The 23,672-nt window shown below is 47.6% G+C and overlaps 1 pseudogene across 1 annotated transcript; it reads right to left on the reverse strand.

Moving 5' to 3' along the window:
* Positions 1-5,999: 5,999 nt before the first annotated feature.
* Positions 6,000-8,476, reverse strand: LOC310780501 (vacuolar protein sorting-associated protein 53 homolog pseudogene; annotated as a pseudogene). Its single transcript has one exon. The product of its transcript is annotated as a vacuolar protein sorting-associated protein 53 homolog pseudogene (transcript).
* Between the last annotated feature and the right edge of the window lie 15,196 nt (positions 8,477-23,672).

Raw genomic sequence — 23,672 nt, forward strand, 5'->3', positions numbered from 1 at the left:
TATGTATTTATTTATCATTTATTTAACCATGTGAGTCCCGTTGAAATCGAAACCTCTTTTCAAGGGAGCCCTGGGAAAATACTGGAAAAATAGTCTTTCATTTGAAATACACAAAATACAAAACAAATGCTGTTTTTGGAAATTGTTATTATAATAACTAGAAAACAACATGGAAGATAATGCTTCTCTTGCAATAGAATGTGTCACACTGTCACAAACTAAATGTTTGTTGCATGGTGAAAGAAAAATAAAGTATACAATCTATTTCTTAAATAACTCATGCTCAATGGTCCCTAAACTTATGTAATCTTATGTACCCCTTGAGCTGTTTTGCCATGCCAGTAGTAGTCTGCCCCCTCACTCATGCGTGTTGATTCTGCTAAATTTGTTCTATTATTATTCAGGAGCAAAAAAAAAAAAAAAAAATCTTTACGATATCATTTTTTTCTGACGATACGCATATCGTGATGTTTCGATATCGCGATATATCGTGCGACGAAATATCGTGACACCCCTAGACTTGAGTCATTGTGACTCTGACTCGTCACACATAATCAGTGGTGTAGTGCAGGGTAGACGGTGTAGTAGTGTATACCCACTTATTTTTCAGCCGGCTTTGCGGTCCTTGGTCTGAAAAAATGTGAGAAACACTGCTCTAGACAGGCTGCGACCAGCTCCGGTGTCTACCTCGCACTCATAATGCAACGCTTCCTGGTGGAATCTGCCGGTAGAAGCGGTTAAAGTGCTGCACTGAAAGTCCTCTCATCTGAGAGGCTTTTTTTTCCTCTTTTTTCTGTTTGCATATTCCATCATTTGGGTTCCACTGGACACTATGTAAAGACAATTTAAAGTAATTAACTGATAACAATGTCGGATTTCAGCCTTTGGGAAGCACTGATGTCATCATCAAGGTGCAAAATATACCGTTCCGAGTGGGTGTGCTCTTTATATCACCAAGCTGTTCACAGCTATCGCGTTGATGAGCCGGGTAGCGCTGGAAATTTAGGGAAAAAAACAGCAGTTAATCCCAGCCTAGACACGATAGAATATGAGCCGGAATACGAATGTTGATATCTAACTGGGCGCGGGTATGTAACACTGTGTTTAAGACACCTCGGAACTTGTAAAAAATGAATTGAACAGTTGCCGAGGTCGGAATTACAGGTCGTCGGAAATTCTGGTATCGAAGCTCCAGTTTATCAAAGTGTTTGCTGACCGGATTTGAAGTGTAATTATATAGCAATATATTGAATTCAACAGCTATTTTACAGATGAAATTAACTAGCTGTGTATGATGTTTAGGCTACTCCGAGTTCAAAACAGCGTGGACACGATGTCGGACGTCGGGAATCTTGAGTTGAAACTCCCAAGTGTCTTGAACGCGGCTTAAGATGGAGCTGGACCTGAACGCAGCCTCGCCTCTTCACTGCTGCAGCCTGTGACAAGAAACAAGCACCACACATCTCTCCACAGAGACCCATTGAAATTCAATGGGTGAGTTAGGTATCACTACCCCCCCCCCCCCCTCTCTCCCTGTCTGTCTCATGCTCGGTCGCCCTGACAGCAGCCTATTAGGGTGATGGACACTGACAGACCGACCGGTCTGACAGAGAGAGACGTGTGTGGACGTGTGAATGAGTGTGTGGAACTGCTGTGTGTGTGTAAGGGGTGGGGGATCCTATACTTTCTGAGGCCCCCCTGCTGTGAGTCTGCCACTCTGTCTCTCTGTAAATAAAGTAAATCAATCAAATGTCCCTCACACCCATCCACTGTCACTTCAGGATGTGTGGACTACTTGACTTTGTCTCCCCCCCCCTCTCTCTAACTACAAGCAGTTAGTCCACCAGTAAAAATGTCCTCATGCATCACGCTTTGCATTGTATGGATCATTCAGCTGCCTGCCTGTTGCATTTCCACAAGATCCACTGCTAGTCCGGGAGCCAAAGGCTGTTTTTTTGATGAACCTTGTTTCGTCTGATAAAGTTTTTTTCTCTGCTGATTGTTGTAGTTTGGGGGTACCTATTCAAAATACAGGAGGGTGCCCGGTGAGTACCCTTGAGCATTTTTAGATATTAACCCCTAAAGTGCCAAAATCCCCTTAAAAATAGGGATTTATGAGATTTCATGCAAAATCCTCAAATCAAATTTGCTTTCTCCAATGTTTATTCATAAAGGAGGAATGAGGCCATGTATAATGTAGCCTATTTGATTCCCCCGCTATGTGCCCCCCCCCCCAATAAAAACATGAAATTAGCAGAGGACTTTTAATCTGATAAATCAATCGTAGGTGTTGAAGCGATGCAGGTTTGCGCAAGTCAGACCCTTCTCCCCCACTCCTCTCTCTGGCACTGTGTGTGCGTGCGCGCACATGTGTGTGCATGCATGTGCGCATGCGTGCATGTTTCACCGGCTTTGAGCCGTGGCACTTTCTGTCTCCACTCTCAATTCCTTGTACAGCCGGGGGGGAGGGGTCTAGGTGCACTGTTCAAATCCTGTGCACACATCTCGGCAGGGGAGTTTCTAGGGAGTGGCCTTGGCCACCCCAAAATCCTGAGGGTGCTGGCCAACAATACCATTTTTCAGAGGCTGTAACGGGCTAATTTTTAAGCTAGAGTGACGTTAGGCTAGATTTTGGCAAGGGAAAACCTTTGTATATCCTTCCTAAATGCCGCAATCAGTGCCACCCTTGCTTGAGTCTGTGCCCCACCTGGGCCACCCCACTCAAAATGGCTGGGACACTGCATCTTGGCTCACGCACATCTCGCCTCAAACAGACACACATGTCACTTATAGATGTGGCTGCGCTGCTTAAAGCGTCTTGGGGGTATGCACGCATTGATGAGTTTTGTTGGGGCTTTATGTTCACTGATGGCTGATAGTGGGCTCTCTGGAGTTCCGGTAAGACATTTCCAGAAAGCAGATGACCTGATGAGAGCCTTATGGATCAGATTGTGAGTCAGACCAGAACAGCCAAACTTTGGGTTTAGGTCTTGGTGAAACCAATGATGCTGATGCTGATGTCATACATCTGGGCTGAACGTGAGGGTGACTGGCTTCTCCATCTGACCACATTCCAGAAGATGCTTACCTACTACTTTGCAGCTGGCCATGTCAACCATGTCTGGTATGGCCTCTACTATCTTCATTCCATTGAGAAGCTTCCTCCACAAAGGAATTTTCTCGAGGGGCAGCATGTGATGTGACACATTAGTGGAATATGGAATGGCCTGTGGATCAACCAGTTCATAACTACTGTAGAAACTGCTTGAGGTGTTGGTTAAAGGTATAGCCTCAGCAAGTGGGGCATCGGTGAGAATGAGGAGGACCAGAGGAACATATGCCAAGGGTTTTATTTAGACAGATTCCTTGGTGTGTGATGGAATATCCGACAGGTGTAGATTGATGTAAACAGATGATACAGATGATTTTACCTAAACACAAAAAGGTATTAACAAAGGTTTCAAACAAACAAGGGAAAACTTCAACTGTAAAGTAATAATACATCTAATTCAAATATACAAAGGAAATGACTAACTATAACAAGACTTACTGGCAATGATGCATCTGCACATTGGTGACCATCAAGGGAAGGACAACGCAGCCTCCTCCACTGCTGTCTGGAGCCTACTGAGCCTCACCCAATCAGCCGTCCTTTATTGAGCCCAGGTGCGGCCCAATCAGGGCCCCAGGTGTGGCTGATTGGGTGAGGCTGAGCTGATGGGGGGATTTTGTACAACTACTTTCGTGAGGTACGGCCACAGTGATGGAGGGATCATTGGAATAACCATGAAGCCAGAGGCACTGAAGATCTGGGCCCTGAGCCACCACATACAGTATGCTGCAAGATTGAGTCAGACATGAAGGAGATGGAAGAGGATGAGACAGATACTACAAAGGTTCATCTCTATCACAAGGAGGCTAAAGCCATGAGTTAAGCAGATGCCAAAGTCAAGGACAGGGCTGGACTTTGTCAGAAACTGGAAACCTGCCTCCATCCATTGGATCCTAATGAACATCCAGGGGCAAAAGCATCGTGAACATCAAGATCACCCCACCAGTGACAGTGCTGTAAAGATTGGGGAGGCAATGTTAGAAGATTTTGAGAGGACCTGGTCAGAGGGATTTTACAACACCATCTCAAACAAATCAATCCAATTTGACAACTCCACAATTTATGACCTAAATGCCATCGATTCAAGGGTAATCACACTGTTGTCTAGGGAGGACGAGGACGGAATGCAAATTTGTAGTCTACACTGAAGAAGACATTCCAAGTCAAAATCTCCAGGAGGAATGCCAGTGTCATTGATGGATCAGCGCTTCTTTGGACATCCACTGGCCAGCTGATGGCACCATAGCCGATTTCATCAAAAATGATAAGACACGGCTGAATTCATACCTATCAGACAGTGATGTGTACCTCATCTTCAGCAGCTACTCTGATTACAGAACTGTATCAAGTCCATCACCCGAGATGTCACAGAGACAGGGGTCAGTTAGAAACACCATCTCTTAGCTCTTATGTGAGGAACTGACCCAGGAAGGATCAGCTTTTCCATCTACAGAGGACAACCAAACACAAGTTGGTGGTGACAGGGGAGGAGCCATGCCCCATTGAGATCAGGTTGGAAAAAATAAGGAGCCAATATGATATAGAAAATCAACAGGAAGAAACTGACACCATCATTGTCCAAAAGGTCCTGAGGTGTGCTGGAGAAGCCCATCAAATCTCGGTGGTTTCTGATGACACAGATGTGTTCATCCTACTCCTTCACCATTACCATCAGGAAGGACTGGATACACCACACATTATTGAATCGCCCCACAAGGAAAGGGCAATAGTGGACATCAAGTCAACACTGGCCAAGCCTTCACAAATTGTGAAGAACCTTTTACCAGCCCATGCCATATTGGGATGTGACACTGTAGCGTCTTACTATGGGTTGGGAAAAGGCTCTGTCATCAAAGTCCTCAAAACTTTACGAACTATCTGCCATTAGCAATGTGGATGCACCATTCTAGCAGGTCCCCGACCAAGCCACTGCCTTCATCTCAGCCTGTTCTGGTATAAATGAGAGCACAGACATGTCACACACAAGGCTACTTGTCTGGGAGGAAAAGAATGGGAAAGGACACATGTCTGCTCCAAACTTAGCTGCTCTACCGTCAGCGAATGAAGCATTCATTGAGAATGTTAAGAGGGCCCACTTTCAAGCAATATATTGAAATATCAATGTAAATCTGCCACTAGCATTGAACACTGAGGCATTTGGACGGAAAGAAAAAACGTGCAACAGGTCACTGAGCCTACCCACTCTACTGGAAGATTGCAAACTTGTCCCAGACTACATTTTGGAGATGATCAGATGTGGCTACAAAACCCTTTTAACTCCAATAAGTGCAACTGTGGAGTGCCTGGTTTGCCATGCACAATGTTCTGTGCATGTTTCAGGGTAGGATGCACAATACCCAAATAGGCTTAGCTACCATCAGACCATCAGCAGCAAAATGTGTCCTTCACACCTCCCAGTGTGTATCATCTACTCTGAATCTCTACATGCCAATGAGCAAAGGCTCAATGGATGTTCTCATCCAGCACGACCCCTATAGTCATAAACAGTTTGTTTTGCTGGCATGGCTTAAAAGGGTTAATATTATGTAATGTGGAATGAAATACATTGTATATGACCTCCTTTATGAATAGACATTGGAGAAAACAAATTAGATGTATTTGATTTGAGTATTTTGCATGAAATCCCATAAATCCCTATTTTTCTGGAATTTTGGCACTTAAGGGGTTAATATCTGAAAATGCTCAAGGGTACTCACCGGGCACCCTCCTGTATTTTGAATAGGTACCCCCAAACTACAAGAATCAGCAGAGAAAAAAACTTTATCCGACGAAGCGAGGTTCAACCCCATGGCTCCCGGACTATGCCTCTCGTGTAGCAGCAGTTGAGGAAGTTTCTTGATAAGTTTCTTCCCCTGGAGCTCGTTTCTCAGAATTCTGGTTTCCAAGAAATCAAGGTGCCGGGTGCGTCAACATCTGACACACAAGGTGTGGGACGACAAAGCGACCATTTTTGATGCCATGAACTGGCAGCGGAGGACTCTTGCTCAGGGGGATGGGCACTGAAGGAGAGAGAGTAGGGAGGGGTGAGCAGCCTCTGTCTGAAGAGCTCCAGCATGCTGCTCCGCTCACTGCGCTTCAAACCCTTCATGTCCAGAATCTTCTGGAAGGTCTTGGGGTCGCGTCAGGAGGAGCCAGGAGCTTGATGTAGGTGTCAAGAAACACCACTGCTGGTTCATGTGGGGCCATCACCGCCTTGAGAGTCATCTCTGCCTGGGTCATGCCTTTCACCACTATCTGGGTGTAGTTGGGGGGTGCCTTGCGGAGCACCTGAGAGCCTATGGAGGGCAGGTCCAAGAGCACAGACTTCAGGCAGTAGGTGTCCAGCAGAAGCTGTTCAGCTCCCACCATGCTGATAGGCTTACACCTAAACAGGTGGTTGATGAATTTGAGGATGAAAGAGTTTGTGAACTTAATGCAGAACTGAGTGAAGTATTTGCGTGTGGAGGCCAGGTTGTCTCTGATGACCGGCACATTCTGCTTAATGTGTGTGATGACTGACATCACGTAAGGACTCTGGTCACCCACATGCTCCACACTCTGCCACGGTAGTTTGCTCATAGCTGTGACAGCGGGGTCACAGGCTGCGTCGAGATCTTCAACGAGTAGCTGGATGCTGTTGGAGATCACAGTGCTGAATGTCTCCATTTCCGCAGTCAGATTAATTCTCTCCACCAAGACCTTATCCACCTTCACCCTCAGCTTCTCTTCCAGCTGTTGTGTGGTAGCCAGGCAGTACTCGGCGGTGCTGATGATGCTACAGATGAGGCAGAGCTCGTCCATGGTGAACTTGATGGTGAGACCCCCACTGTTACTACTGGTCTTGGGCAGGTTGCCGGAGAGGATCTTCCAGGCGTACTCCCTCAGGTATTTCTGGAAGATGGTTGTGAGGGCAATCATGGGCTCTCCGGTACTCAGCTGGGAGCACTGCAGCATGCACTTCTTGTAGTAGACAAAGAGGTCAGTGCAGCTCGGCAGCACTGCACCACCCTCCTCCGTCCCCGCGTTGGGGGGGTGCTGTGCTCGGAAGTCAGCCACAAGTCGTTCAATCAGTTCACCCAGGTTATTTTCCTGGGATTCTATGTAGACATACAGCTGAGGTTCAAAACACTTGGACACAATGCCATGGAAAGGGTTGTCTGAAGCTTTGGGCTTCCTGGGCTGGTCCAGATCCTCTTCCTTTTCATCGCCCACATCCTCGCCTGGCTCATCCTCCAGGAAGGGGTTGGTGGAGTGGAGAGGGCTGTCTGGCTTCTTCTGCCCAGGTCCATCGGTCAAGGTGCACCATGTGAAGTGCTTGGCCAGCAGACCCTCAAAGTTTGTGGTCCTCTGAATGGCAACAAGAAGCAGCTTCACCTCAATCTCCTTAGCCCGTGTTTGCATCACTTTGGCTAGCTCCACCCTGGTGATGTGGCAGAACTCAACAGCAATGCGCTCCGTCATGCACCACTCTTCAGGAAACATGCGTCCGTATTTCCCTGCATAGTCTACCAGCTGCCGCTTGATCCAGGCATAGCGGCGGTCAATCTTATCCAGCCATGCAACATCCTGGTTTTCCTGGAAGAGCATCAGGTACTCTGACAGGTGCTGCCTGATGAACATTTTGATGATCTCCTGTTTGATGCGTGGGTCCAGAACATTTGCCACAAGGCAGGCCTCTCTCTGCACGCTGCTGGAACCACCAGGTCTCTTAGAGCCCTGAGAGGAGAAGGCATCCTCAAAATCTGCCAGGATCTGAGTTCCCAACTCACTCTGTGCCACCTTCACTCTCTCAGAAAGCTGTCTGATCTGGGGTATGCTCATGTACTTGCGGAAATGTTCAAGCAGGTTGACCACTCCTTGTAGCAGGTCGGGCACCTCGCCATACTGCCTCTTTCTGGTCATGGCTTCTAAGGAGTCCATGCTCCCTGCCAGCATGTCCAGGCGGTTGAGCGTGGTGATGGAGGTGGTGAGGTGGCGCTTAGGGTGTTCCAGCTGCTTGATGTCTCTGGTAATCTCCTCGATCATCTGTTCAGACTTCTCTGCCTCGTCCTTCATGTCTTTGATTTGGCTCAAGAGCTGCTGGATGCCTACCTGGGCCGCCTCCAGTGCCTGACTGCCCTGCTGACCCAGGCTGCTCTGGCCTCTCACCACTGTCCATACCTTGTTCACCACATCATCAATGTTGGCCAAAGACTGCTCTGTGGGGAAGTGCGCATTGATGTATTCCACAGCATTGAAATCTGCTCTGTCCAGTGGGTCCTGGCTGGGGAAAACCTTTTCAATGGCTAATTGCACCTCTGGGGTAAGGTGCAAAATAGCCTCAAAATCCTCCGCAAATTCCAATGCTTCCTCGTCCATCATGGTCAAAACAAAACCAAATTGCTTTCCTCTTCTTTTTGGTGTTTTATGGCAGTTGGCGTCCTTAATGTTGCATTACCGCCTTCTTCTGAATCCACTGTTCCAATGTTTCCGATCCAATGTTTCCCTACATTCTCGATCTTCTCGTCCTGTCTACACCGACATCTACCGCAGTCCACACTCACTCATGCCCATTCCGAGTCGTCAAGAGCTTTCCTCAGTCGTCCTTTGTGACAAATGATGTCACAATGCCTATGCCATCATCAGTGATGATGTCACACCGATGACATCACAATTGCTCGAGTGGCATCATTGATGACATCATCACTGATTAAATCAATGACTGATGACATCGGCGACCTGGCCACTTTCTTTGGCGACCTGCTCAACTCGTGCGACCTTGAGTCACCAGAGAGCAGAAGCACATCACTTCTTTTCATAGACTGTACAGCAGTGACACTCAACTGGCGGCCCGCGGGCGCCCCCTGCTCATAGAATTCAGCACAGCACAGGAACAACTGGACGCAGAGGGACGTGTTTGGTCAAATTTGTTAAGTTACGTTATGGAGCATTCACTCATTCATAATAAAAAACACTTCCCAAATCTTACATATTGGGCCTTTAATGTGGAGCCTAATTGGGCCAATAGACTGTATAAATATCTGGACATAGCTACCGTGATGTCACCCCATTGCTTTTTGGGGGTTGGCATTTTGGTTATTTGGAGCCAGAAGTGACGTGAATTTGGACGAGAAGTGTTGCAGCACGTCCTGCTATTGGACCATGATCGGCGAGCTGCATGATTACTGATTTATACTGCAACAGTTTTACCAAAAACTCTGATTTTCTTGACTTGCAAAGCTATCTTTTAAATTGACAAACCTCACGTGTGTACCTTATGGCACAATTCAAACGGGATCAAAATTATTGTCTCTCGCCATTCACCACGTTCATATTTTATTATATATTATTATACACGAGGGATCAGCCGAGCAGCATTTTTGTAAACAAACCGCGTCACTGGGTGGCAACGGCAATGGAACCCTATGGAGCCCAAGTGGCGCGAGGCTTGAGTGGCTGACTAGCCAGTTAACTCTGTTTACATTTTAAAAACTGTGACAGTTCACACAACTTTAACACGACATGCATATATTATACATCAAACTCTTGAGCTAATTCTGCTCTCACACGGAAGCTCAAAATATAAGCGATGTCATGTATAGTTTTTGAGATATTAACGTTTGTTTGACACAACTCATACTATTAACTGCTGCGGGGTTCCGCATTTCTGGGTGGCAAGTGACGTCACGCAGATCCCTCGTATATTCACATTTTTCAAGACACTGGTTCGTACAGGGCCCTACTGGAAGGGGCGTGACTATCGAATTGTGTGTGTGCACGTGCATGTGTGTGGGGGGGAGCTAATTAGTCTGTGGCTCTGTGTTGTTATTCGTTAATGAGGTCCTCCAAAGATAATCTGCCTGGATCAGAAACTCTTTACATGGTAATCTGCTGGATTATCTCACAGCTGAGGTGGAATCCATTCTGTTTGTTGGCTCTAACATGCTATTAAATATGAGCCTTTATGCTCATATATTTAGGCACGTTTATTTTTGTACATTTCATACACGTGCAATTCAAAGTGCTTCACATAAAACAGATAAATACAAAAGAGCAAACATAAATAAACGCATCAAGAAAAAGTATTACAAAAAAAGCAATAAATCAATCAATCAACCAATCAATCAAATAAAAACATTAAAATCCAAATGGATTCCAAAAAGGAATAATTATGATTAATAACACACATTAAAATAATAAAGATGTATTAACCTGATTTAAAAAAGAATGTGGAAAAAAGATCACAGAAAAAGACAAGTAACATTTAATACAGTGTAACCAGGCTAGATGGCGCTCTCACCATGTCTCATATCTCTCTCTCGCTCTCTCTCTGCCATTCTCTGTCTCATGCGCAGGCGCGCGTGCCCACACACGCCCTCTCTCAGGCTAGTCTGTTTCAAATGAATAATCATTCAGACTCAACACTGCAATCCAGGGAGCACGCACGTATGCACGCACACACACACACACACACACACACACACCTGTGTTAACCATCTTTAAAATGGCAATCTTGAACCATTAATGTTTCATGTTTTTCTGTTAAATGTTGATGGAAATCTTCAGAGAAAATACACACATGCGTGTGCACACACACACACACATGCACACACACACACACACACACACTGTAATGCATGTCACGTTCTGTCCAGCGCGGGCAAATTTGTTCAGTGACAGAGGGAGGAGCTTGCAGGAGACACACTGCAGCCTGCACACACACATGCACACAGGCGCATACATACACACACACACACACACACACACACACACACACACACACGCACTACTGGCTTCTACTCACAGCCTGGTCGGCAGAATGAAACATTGGCATTGTTTCTGCAATCCTTGAGTAGAATATCAAAATTTCTGAACCAAAAAAGATGTTTCATATCAACGCTTAACTACATACGTATACAGGGACGCTGGAACAACGGCGGCTTAGGGGGCTGCACCACCTCCTCCATGCAGGGGCACGGAACTGCAAGGCTAAAGTGTTTACTTAACAAATCAATAAAAAAATGTGTATTTAACAGTTTATAAAACATGGTTGTTTTTTTTACTGTTGAAATCCACCTTTTGTGATTTATAATATTTATTCTCTGTGTATCTGATGCATGCAGAGCACGTAATATGATGTGCATAAGCACGGAAGATCAGCCAGTAACGGGTAATACCTCTACTTGTGTCTCAAAAAGGAACATCAGATTACACTCGACTTGGACTCCTTGCCGACAGATGCCTTGTCAATCCAGCAGCCGCGTTGAGGAGGGATCAACAGATCAGCAGCAGCTAGCTGACGGTAAATTTCCAGCCAGGCAATATGCCTATTTCACATCCCACCCAAATAAGCCATTTTGTGTCCCACACGGATTAAAGATCCTGTTGACTCCTCTCTCGTATTCATCCTGGGGCTCTAATCAATGTCTTGCAACCTGTTTTACTTCCTGGCTTTTAGACACAGAATGACTGATTTGGGTGGGATGTGAAATAGCTTGTTTTCGAGCACGTGATTCGGATGACGTCTGCGTCATATGCAATGATGAGAAGCCGTTTTTCCAGCAACTTGTCCGATTTTGCTAGTGTTTTCGGTAACCCTTTATTTTACAGGTCCATAATTACATATGAACTATATATGAACACCAATGTAATTAACATTGGTGTTAATGTCTAATTACAAATGGTTCATATGTAGTTACATATGTAGTTAGTTACATATGAACTAATTAGACATGAACACCAATGTAATTACACAGTAATTACAATGTAATTACATATGTAGTTACATGGTACCAAACCTGTAAAATGGAGTGAGTCTATTCAACTGTAGTTCATATGTAGTTACATGCAGTGTTGGGGAAGCTACTTTGAAAGCATATCTTAGGAAGCTGCCAACTACTTCACAATGGAAGTAGTTGTTAAATCACAATATATCGCAATACTCAATATATCGCAATACTAACATATCGCAATATTGCAATACTATCGGATCGTGACTTAAGTATCGTGATAAAATCGTTTCGTGGGGCATCAGTGATTCCCACCCCTAGTTAACAGCCGATGGAACAACGGACATCACAGCCAAGGAGCAGTTTTCGTGCCATCTGTACTACACTGACAAGAATCTCGCCCAGAAGAGCCAATTTTGGAGGTTTTACAATGTGCCAGACAGTACATCAGAAATGTTCTCATGTGTAAAAGATGTGTTTTTGTGCATGAACCTACCTCTGGAGAAGCTGCAGGTGTGTTTTTCTGCATGAACCTATCTCTGGAGGAGCTGCAGGTGTACTGCTTTGATGGTGCCAACAACATGTCTGGGCTGTTTTCTGAGATGCAAGCAAGGCTCAAGGAAATTGGCCCAGGGTCACTGTTTGTCCATTGCTGTAACCATCCGCCCGACCTGGTGCTTCAAGAGGTTGCGAGAGAGGTACCGCTAATAGCAGACACGCTCAAATTTGAGCAGAGTCTAGCCAACATAATCATGGAATCAACAACTCACAAAACCACTCTTGAATTGTGTTTTTGGGAAGATGACATCAAGTGCAACATACTGGATCGTGTCCAACAAGGTGGTGCGTTAGAGCTAAGCTGTGCCTATGGCTCACTTCTCCAGACACTACATATGCTCCACGAAGACCGCAGTGTGTGCGGTGAAATGAGAATGAAGATCTCCAGGCTCCTGAATCAAGGGAAGACAGGGAGAACGGGGTTTGGCCTTCTGTGCTCAGAAGCTGTTTTTGGTCCATGTGAGGCTGTAGCCAAGGTCCTACAAGGTGAAACAGCAACCGCTGCAGGAGCACTGGAGTGTGCAAAGACCCTGAAAGGACGTATACATGCCATGCACAACGAAAAGGCTGTGGAGGAAATCCTAAAAAAGACCAAAACCTCAGCAGCTGCACACAGCCTCAAGATGCCTGATGCTATAGCAGCAAGACAACATCCCAATTCCCAGTGGCCTAACGTCATTGCCATGGGCCCCGGTGCAAATATTTGCTCTGGGCCCTACCTAACAATTATATTGTTATAGAAAATATGGACTCACTAATGTTTTTGTCAGGCAGATTGTTAGCCGTCTATTGTGCCCCCGAAGGACCCAAGACAGTGGTAAACAAGACTGAGCCATGCGCTACGTGAAGGGATATTCCTCCTCTCTTGCTCCAGCTCCATATATGGTCAATGATGTCACCAGAACCTCACAGGAGACTCCGCTGAAGACACGTTGGAGAGAGAACACGTTTGTATTTTCCCATACGATGACGCCAATCCACTGAATCCAGTAAACTAAACTTAAAGCTATAGGATTCGTTAGCCTAGTAAGCTACACAATGGCAAGTGCTGACTGCATAATACAGCATGGAAATGTATTTGGAGTCGGACTGCAGCAGAAACCGTAAGTACGTTATGTCTCCCCAAAGCGAGACTCGCTCTTTATGGGCCCTTGACAGCTCTGGGCCCCGGTGCGTTGCACCGATCATTACGCCAGTGCCAATTCCGGAGAACTGAGGCTGAAGAGTGTGCCATCATGGAGAGGAGAGATTCCCCAGGCTCTTGATCTTGTGCAGAGTGAAACAGCGCGCCTGTTTGCTCCATAAAGCCAGCACTGCAGGCCACTCCTGAGGACGCTCCTCATTGAAGTCAAGGGCTTCCTGAACTCCACGCCTTGGGCTACCCATCTCCCTGGGCTACCCATCTCCCTGGGCTACACATCTTCCTGGCCTACACATCTGACTGGGCTACACATCGAAGCCCTGATCCCACCACACCATGCTCATGGAGCAGCCCCATCTACCCCTCAAGTAGTGTACCCTCAATCAGTCCTTCTTGGCAGACGACAATGGCGTCATAGCCAGCTCCGAACTGACCATTTCAGGAGGAGCTTTACCAAATTCTTAAACACGATTAAACACGATTTCAGACGGCAGCCCGTCTTTATTGTCACACGAACACACTACAACACATGCATGCGGCCACAACACACACTCATCCTGACAGTGGTCGATTAAATATGTCCTCTGCATTTGACCCATCCAGGCTTGTCCTTTCCTCCAGGGGGCAGGCCAGGAGCAGTGGTCGCTATTTCTTTCCAGCGCCCGGGGACCTTCATTGGACCATCATTGGACCAACTTCAGATGTTGTCGTCACTGGTCGGATGACGATCTTCTGCATGTTTTTAATGGGGGGTTATGTACGGAGGAACCCCCTGGGGGGTACGGGGAGAACATGCAAACTCAACACAGAAAGGCCCTTTCGACGAGATAGCCCACCTGGGCAGTAGGCACTGAAGATATGGGGGGTCACAACTCCAGTGCCCACAGCGTCCCAGGTGGGAATCGAACCCAGGACCTTCGAGCTGTGAGGCGACAGCGCTTACCACTGCACCACCGTACCCCCTATGTTCCCAGTCTCCATACCTGCCAGAAATGGAGCTCACAGAAACCAGACCTTGATGTCGGCATTACAGTTACCACAATGGGCCTCCAGTCATCTCGAGTGCTATGGCCTGTTGAAAGGGTCACCAAAATGTCCCCTGGTCCTGACGGCAAAATGAGGACTATTGAGGTGAAGGTAGACCACTGACTGTATATAAAATGGAGACCATGTCAGCTGCCAGATAGCTTCTCTCCCCTCTCCTTCTCGCTTCTCCCCTCCTCCTCTCCTCCTCTCTCCTCCCCTCTCTTCCTCTCCACTCATGTGTTCAGTACATTAATAGGAAACAGCTCAACAGCTCTGGTGTCTGTGTAATTTCCAGTGAGGCTCCAGTCTGTAATTGTCTTAAAATAAATAGTCTGGCTGCTATATTTCTGCATGGCTGCTGCCATGTGTGTTACTATGCAAATGAACACACACACACACACACACACACACACACACACACACAAATGCATACCGGTATGTATGTACACACAAACAAACACTCATGTGTAGACACACAGATGCGTCGCACACTCATGCATGCACACATGTAGAAACACACACATGTAAATATGTATGCACACCACATCTCATGCACATACACACACACACACACACAGATGACATGCACACGTCTGTAAAACACACACACACACACACACACACTTGACTACACACAGCCTGATGACTTGTGTGTCCTTGGGAAGCAGCCAGAGAGGTTGATTGGATCACAAGCCTGCTGTGTGTGGGAGGAGGGTGTTTGTGTGTGTGTGTGTGTGTGTGGGGGGGGGGGGGGGGGGGGGATGCAGGGGGGTTTCCCAACAATACACCAATACCCTGACAATACTAGTCCTGTGGTCCTAGTAGTACAGTGGTCCTAGTAGTACAGTACCAGTGTCAGTATCAATATGGTGCGATCTATACTGTATATACTGGGTATACTGTAGTACACAATCATTGAATGATCATTGTACAGTATTGCCATGCACCCCATCAATAGAGAGCCAAAACTACACCCTCTTCTGGGTTCGGCATACGAACCGAGGGATTTCATCTGCCATTTATTTTTCCATAGCCGTGTGAGCGTGCACATGACAAGAGTGTGCCTGGATCTGTGATTATATGCAGACACTATTGACCGTGCCGTGTGAGCGTGCACATGACAAGAGCGTGCCTGGATCTGTGATTATATGCAGACACTATTGACCGTGCCGTGTGAGCGTGCACATGACAAGAGCGTGCCTGGATCTGTGATTATATGCAGACACTATTGACCGTGCCGTGTGAGCGTGCACATGACAAGAGTGTACCTGGATCTGTGATTACATGCAGACACTATTGACCGTGCCATGTGAGCGTGCACATGACAAGAGTGTACCTGGATCTGTGATTATATGCAGACACTATTGACCGTGCCATGTGAGCGTGCACATGACAAGAGTGTACCTGGATCTGTGATTACATGCAGACACTATTGACCGTGCCGTGTGAGCGTGCACATGACAAGAGTGTACCTGGATCTGTGATTACATGCAGACACCATCCACCGTGCCGTGTGAGCGTGCACATGACAAGAGTGTACCTGGATCTGTGATTACATGCAGACACTATTGACCGTGCCGTGTGAGCGTGCACATGACAAGAGTGTGCCTGGATCTGTGATTATATGCAGACACTATTGACCGTGCCGTGTGAGCGTGCACATGACAAGAGTGTGCCTGGATCTGTGATTACATGCAGACACCATCCACCGTGCCGTGTGAGCGTGCACATGACAAGAGTGTACCTGGATCTGTGATTACATGCAGACACCATCCACCGTGCCGTGTGAGCGTGCACATGACAAGAGTGTACCTGGATCTGTGATTATATGCAGACACTATTGACCGTGCCGTGTGAGCGTGCACATGACAAGAGTGTACCTGGATCTGTGATTATATGCAGACACTATTGACCGTGCCGTGTGAGCGTGCACATGACAAGAGTGTACCTGGATCTGTGATTATATGCAGACACTATTGACCGTGCCGTGTGAGCGTGCACATGACAAGAGTGTACCTGGATCTGTGATTACATGCAGACACTATTGACCGTGCCGTGTGAGCGTGCACATGACAAGAGTGTACCTGGATCTGTGATTACATGCAGACACTATTGACCGTGCCGTGTGAGCGTGCACATGACAAGAGTGTACCTGGATCTGTGATTACATGCAGACACCATCCACTGTGCCGTGTGAGCGTGCACATGACAAGAGTGTGCCTGGATCTGTGATTACATGCAGACACTATTGACCGTGCCGTGTGAGCGTGCACATGACAAGAGTGTACCTGGATCTGTGATTATATGCAGACACTATTGACCGTGCCGTGTGAGCGTGCACATGACAAGAGTGTACCTGGATCTGTGATTACATGCAGACACCATCCACCGTGCCGTGTGAGCGTGCACATGACAAGAGTGTACCTGGATCTGTGATTATATGCAGACACTATTGACCGTGCCGTGTGAGCGTGCACATGACAAGAGTGTACCTGGATCTGTGATTATATGCAGACACTATTGACCGTGCCGTGTGAGCGTGCACATGACAAGAGTGTACCTGGATCTGTGATTACATGCAGACACCATCCACCGTGCCGTGTGAGCGTGCACATGACAAGAGTGTACCTGGATCTGTGATTACATGCAGACACCATCCACCGTGCCGTGTGAGCGTGCACATGACAAGAGTGTACCTGGATCTGTGATTATATGCAGACACTATTGACCGTGCCATGTGAGCGTGCACATGACAAGAGCGTGCCTGGATCTGTGATTACATGCAGACACTATTGACCGTGCCATGTGAGCGTGCACATGACAAGAGTGTGCCTGGATCTGTGATTATATGCAGACACTATTGACCGTGCCGTGTGAGCGTGCACATGACAAGAGTGTACCTGGATCTGTGATTACATGCAGACACTATTGACCGTGCGGTGTGAGCGTGCACATGACAAGAGTGTGCCTGGATCTGTGATTACATGCAGACACCATCCACCGTGCCGTGTGAGCGTGCACATGACAAGAGTGTACCTGGATCTGTGATTATATGCAGACACTATTGACCGTGCCGTGTGAGCGTGCACATGACAAGAGTGTGCCTGGATCTGTGATTACATGCAGACACTATTGACCGTGCCGTGTGAGCGTGCACATGACAAGAGTGTACCTGGATCTGTGATTATATGCAGACACTATTGACCGTGCCGTGTGAGCGTGCACATGACAAGAGTGTACCTGGATCTGTGATTACATGCAGACACCATCCACCGTGCCGTGTGAGCGTGCACATGACAAGAGTGTACCTGGATCTGTGATTATATGCAGACACTATTGACCGTGCCGTGTGAGCGTGCACATGACAAGAGTGTACCTGGATCTGTGATTACATGCAGACACCATCCACCGTGCCGTGTGAGCGTGCACATGACAAGAGTGTACCTGGATCTGTGATTATATGCAGACACTATTGACCGTGCCGTGTGAGCGTGCACATGACAAGAGTGTACCTGGATCTGTGATTATATGCAGACACTATTGACCGTGCCGTGTGAGCGTGCACATGACAAGAGTGTACCTGGATCTGTGATTACATGCAGACACCATCCACCGTGCCGTGTGAGCGTGCACATGACAAGAGTGTACCTGGATCTGTGATTACATGCAGACACCATCCACCGTGCCGTGTGAGCGTGCACATGACAAGAGTGTACCTGGATCTGTGATTATATGCAGACACTATTGACCGTGCCATGTGAGCGTGCACATGACAAGAGCGTGCCTGGATCTGTGATTACATGCAGACACTATTGACCGTGCCATGTGAGCGTGCACATGACAAGAGTGTGCCTGGATCTGTGATTATATGCAGACACTATTGACCGTGCCGTGTGAGCGTGCACATGGCAAGAGTGTACCTGGATCTGTGATTACATGCAGACACTATTGACCGTGCGGTGTGAGCGTGCACATGACAAGAGTGTGCCTGGATCTGTGATTACATGCAGACACCATCCACCGTGCCGTGTGAGCGTGCACATGACAAGAGTGTACCTGGATCTGTGATTATATGCAGACACTATTGACCGTGCCGTGTGAGCGTGCACATGACAAGAGTGTACCTGGATCTGTGATTATATGCAGACACCATCCACCGTGCCGTGTGAGCGTGCACATGACAAGAGTGTACCTGGATCTGTGATTACATGCAGACACTATTGACCGTGCCATGTGAGCGTGCACATGACAAGAGTGTACCTGGATCTGTGATTATATGCAGACACCATCCACCGTGCCGTGTGAGCGTGCACATGACAAGAGTGTGCCTGGATCTGTGATTACATGCAGACACCATCCACCGTGCCGTGTGAGCGTGCACATGACAAGAGCGTGCCTGGATCTGTGATTATATGCAGACACCATCCACCGTGCCGTGTGAGCGTGCACATGACAAGAGTGTGCCTGGATCTGTGATTATATGCAGACACTATTGACCGTGCCATGTGAGCGTGCACATGACAAGAGTGTGCCTGGATCTGTGATTATATGCAGACACTATTGACCGTGCCGTGTGAGCGTGCACATGACAAGAGTGTACCTGGATCTGTGATTATATGCAGACACTATTGACCGTGCCGTGTGAGCGTGCACATGACAAGAGTGTACCTGGATCTGTGATTACATGCAGACACCATCCACCGTGCCGTGTGAGCGTGCACATGACAAGAGTGTACCTGGATCTGTGATTATATGCAGACACCATCCACCGTGCCGTGTGAGCGTGCACATGACAAGAGTGTACCTGGATCTGTGATTACATGCAGACACTATTGACCGTGCCGTGTGAGCGTGCACATGACAAGAGTGTACCTGGATCTGTGATTATATGCAGACACCATCCACCGTGCCGTGTGAGCGTGCACATGACAAGAGTGTACCTGGATCTGTGATTACATGCAGACACTATTGACCGTGCCGTGTGAGCGTGCACATGACAAGAGTGTACCTGGATCTGTGATTACATGCAGACACTATTGACCGTGCCGTGTGAGCGTGCACATGACAAGAGTGTGCCTGGATCTGTGATTATATGCAGACACTATTGACCGTGCCGTGTGAGCGTGCACATGACAAGAGTGTACCTGGATCTGTGATTATATGCAGACACTATTGACCGTGCCGTGTGAGCGTGCACATGACAAGAGTGTACCTGGATCTGTGATTACATGCAGACACTATTGACCGTGCCGTGTGAGCGTGCACATGACAAGAGTGTGCCTGGATCTGTGATTACATGCAGACACTATTGACCGTGCCGTGTGAGCGTGCACATGACAAGAGTGTACCTGGATCTGTGATTATATGCAGACACCATCCACCGTGCCGTGTGAGCGTGCACATGACAAGAGTGTACCTGGATCTGTGATTATATGCAGACACTATTGACCGTGCCGTGTGAGCGTGCACATGACAAGAGTGTACCTGGATCTGTGATTATATGCAGACACTATTGACCGTGCCGTGTGAGCGTGCACATGACAAGAGTGTACCTGGATCTGTGATTACATGCAGACACCATCCATCGTGCCGTGTGAGCGTGCACATGACAAGAGTGTACCTGGATCTGTGATTATATGCAGACACTATTGACCGTGCCATGTGAGCGTGCACATGACAAGAGCGTGCCTGGATCTGTGATTACATGCAGACACTATTGACCGTGCCATGTGAGCGTGCACATGACAAGAGTGTACCTGGATCTGTGATTATATGCAGACACCATCCACCGTGCCGTGTGAGCGTGCACATGACAAGAGTGTACCTGGATCTGTGATTACATGCAGACACTATTGACCGTGCCGTGTGAGCGTGCACATGACAAGAGTGTACCTGGATCTGTGATTACATGCAGACACTATTGACCGTGCCGTGTGAGCGTGCACATGACAAGAGTGTGCCTGGATCTGTGATTACATGCAGACACCATCCACCGTGCCGTGTGAGCGTGCACATGACAAGAGTGTACCTGGATCTGTGATTATATGCAGACACCATCCACCGTGCCGTGTGAGCGTGCACATGACAAGAGTGTACCTGGATCTGTGATTATATGCAGACACTATTGACCGTGCCATGTGAGCGTGCACATGACAAGAGTGTACCTGGATCTGTGATTATATGCAGACACTATTGACCGTGCCATGTGAGCGTGCACATGACAAGAGCGTGCCTGGATCTGTGATTACATGCAGACACTATTGACCGTGCCATGTGAGCGTGCACATGACAAGAGTGTGCCTGGATCTGTGATTATATGCAGACACTATTGACCGTGCCGTGTGAGCGTGCACATGACAAGAGTGTGCCTGGATCTGTGATTATATGCAGACACTATTGACCGTGCCGTGTGAGCGTGCACATGACAAGAGTGTACCTGGATCTGTGATTACATGCAGACACCATCCACCATGCCGTGTGAGCGTGCACATGACAAGAGTGTACCTGGATCTGTGATTATATGCAGACACTATTGACCGTGCCGTGTGAGCGTGCACATGACAAGAGTGTGCCTGGATCTGTGATTACATGCAGACACCATCCACCGTGCCGTGTGAGCGTGCACATGACAAGAGTGTACCTGGATCTGTGATTATATGCAGACACCATCCACCGTGCCGTGTGAGTGTGCACATGACAAGAGTGTACCTGGATCTGTGATTACATGCAGACACTATTCACCGTGCCGTGTGAGCGTGCACATGACAAGAGTGTACCTGGATCTGTGATTATATGCAGACACTATTGACCGTGCCGTGTGAGCGTGCACATGACAAGAGTGTACCTGGATCTGTGATTACATGCAGACACCATCCACCGTGCCGTGTGAGCGTGCACATGACAAGAGTGTACCTGGATCTGTGATTACATGCAGACACCATCCACCGTGCCGTGTGAGCGTGCACATGACAAGAGTGTACCTGGATCTGTGATTACATGCAGACACCATCCACCGTGCCGTGTGAGCGTGCACATGACAAGAGTGTGCCTGGATCTGTGATTATATGCAGACACTATTGACCGTGCCGTGTGAGCGTGCACATGACAAGAGTGTACCTGGATCTGTGATTATATGCAGACACTATTGACCGTGCCATGTGAGCGTGCACATGACAAGAGTGTACCTGGATCTGTGATTACATGCAGACACCATCCACCGTGCCGTGTGAGCGTGCACATGACAAGAGTGTACCTGGATCTGTGATTACATGCAGACACCATCCACCGTGCCGTGTGAGCGTGCACATGACAAGAGTGTACCTGGATCTGTGATTACATGCAGACACCATCCACCGTGCCGTGTGAGCGTGCACATGACAAGAGTGTACCTGGATCTGTGATTATATGCAGACACTATTGACCGTGCCGTGTGAGCGTGCACATGACAAGAGTGTGCCTGGATCTGTGATTACATGCAGACACCATCCACCGTGCCGTGTGAGCGTGCACATGACAAGAGTGTACCTGGATCTGTGATTATATGCAGACACTATTGACCGTGCCATGTGAGCGTGCACATGACAAGAGCGTGCCTGGATCTGTGATTACATGCAGACACCATCCACCGTGCCGTGTGAGCGTGCACATGACAAGAGTGTACCTGGATCTGTGATTATATGCAGACACTATTGACCGTGCCATGTGAGCGTGCACATGACAAGAGCGTGCCTGGATCTGTGATTACATGCAGACACTATTGACCGTGCCATGTGAGCGTGCACATGACAAGAGTGTGCCTGGATCTGTGATTATATGCAGACACCATCCACCGTGCCGTGTGAGCGTGCACATGACAAGAGTGTACCTGGATCTGTGATTACATGCAGACACTATTGACCGTGCCGTGTGAGCGTGCACATGACAAGAGTGTACCTGGATCTGTGATTATATGCAGACACCATCCACCGTGCCGTGTGAGCGTGCACATGACAAGAGTGCTGTGTTCCTCACTGCAACACACTCCTCCATCTGGGACCATGGAGCCATGAGCCGAGTAGTGTGGAGAATGCAAACTACAGCTCAGAGAGGAAAGTTCACCGCTCTGAGGATACTTTGCTTTATTGTGATTCATGTGATTGTATTTGCTGCCTGGTTCTGGAAGCAGTTCTCCACGGGGACTCTGAAGTCTGGAAGCAGAGAAACAACAAACACATTCAGAAAGTTTCCCCATTAAAACTCGTTTTCACATTTGCTTCAGCAAATTGCTTTTTGTGATTATGGATATTGTTTTCCTCGCTGCAAGGCAATTATACGTGCACTACAGGACTAATACAGGATAGATGTGTAAATGGAGTACTTATACAGTGATACAGTAGGCCTACTACTGTGTGCACAGTACTAATGTGGAGCTGATCAGTGGCCAGCAGTTCAGACTGTGGTTGTACTGGTCAGCTTCCAGGTGTCAATGTGTGCATGAATGTGAACACAGCTCTCCTCCACTACGGGGGCTCAAAACTCGCTCATCCCGTTCGCGGCTCTTCTCGTCCCTGGCACCTCAATGGTAGCCTAGGTAAACCCAGCCCCCACGTGACCTGCTCTCTCAATTCCCAGTCACTAGCGACTGAGAATAGTGACTGAGAACAGGTCTGAGAGCAGGTCACGTGGGGGATGGGTTTACCCAGGCTACCTCAATGGTGGAACAAGCTTCCACCTTCGGTCAGGACGGCCGAATCACTGCCGGTCTTTCAGAAAAGACTAAAGACACACCTTTTCAGGCTCCATCTGGGCCCTTCATGAACTAAAAAAATAAAAAAATAACCTGAACTAAACTTGTACCACTGTTCCTTCAGAAGTTGTAGTTGTCATAGAGTAGATTGTGTTGCATAGTTGATTGCTCTATTGCTGACAAAAATGTGTTATTGTAAGTCGCTTTGGATAAAAGCGTCTGCCAAATGACGTAATGTAATGTAATGTAATGAACAGGGCACTCCTGAAAAAGAGAGCATTGCTCTCAGTGAGACTCCCCCTGTATAAATAAAGGTATGCAAATAAAAATAGTACGGAGGATTTCTACAGTAAACATAAACATTGTAGAACATAACACAAACAAAACACAACACAACATAAC

Source organism: Poromitra crassiceps (genome assembly GCF_964638095.1).
Source record: "Poromitra crassiceps genome assembly, chromosome: 8".
NCBI lineage: Eukaryota > Metazoa > Chordata > Actinopteri > Beryciformes > Melamphaidae > Poromitra > Poromitra crassiceps.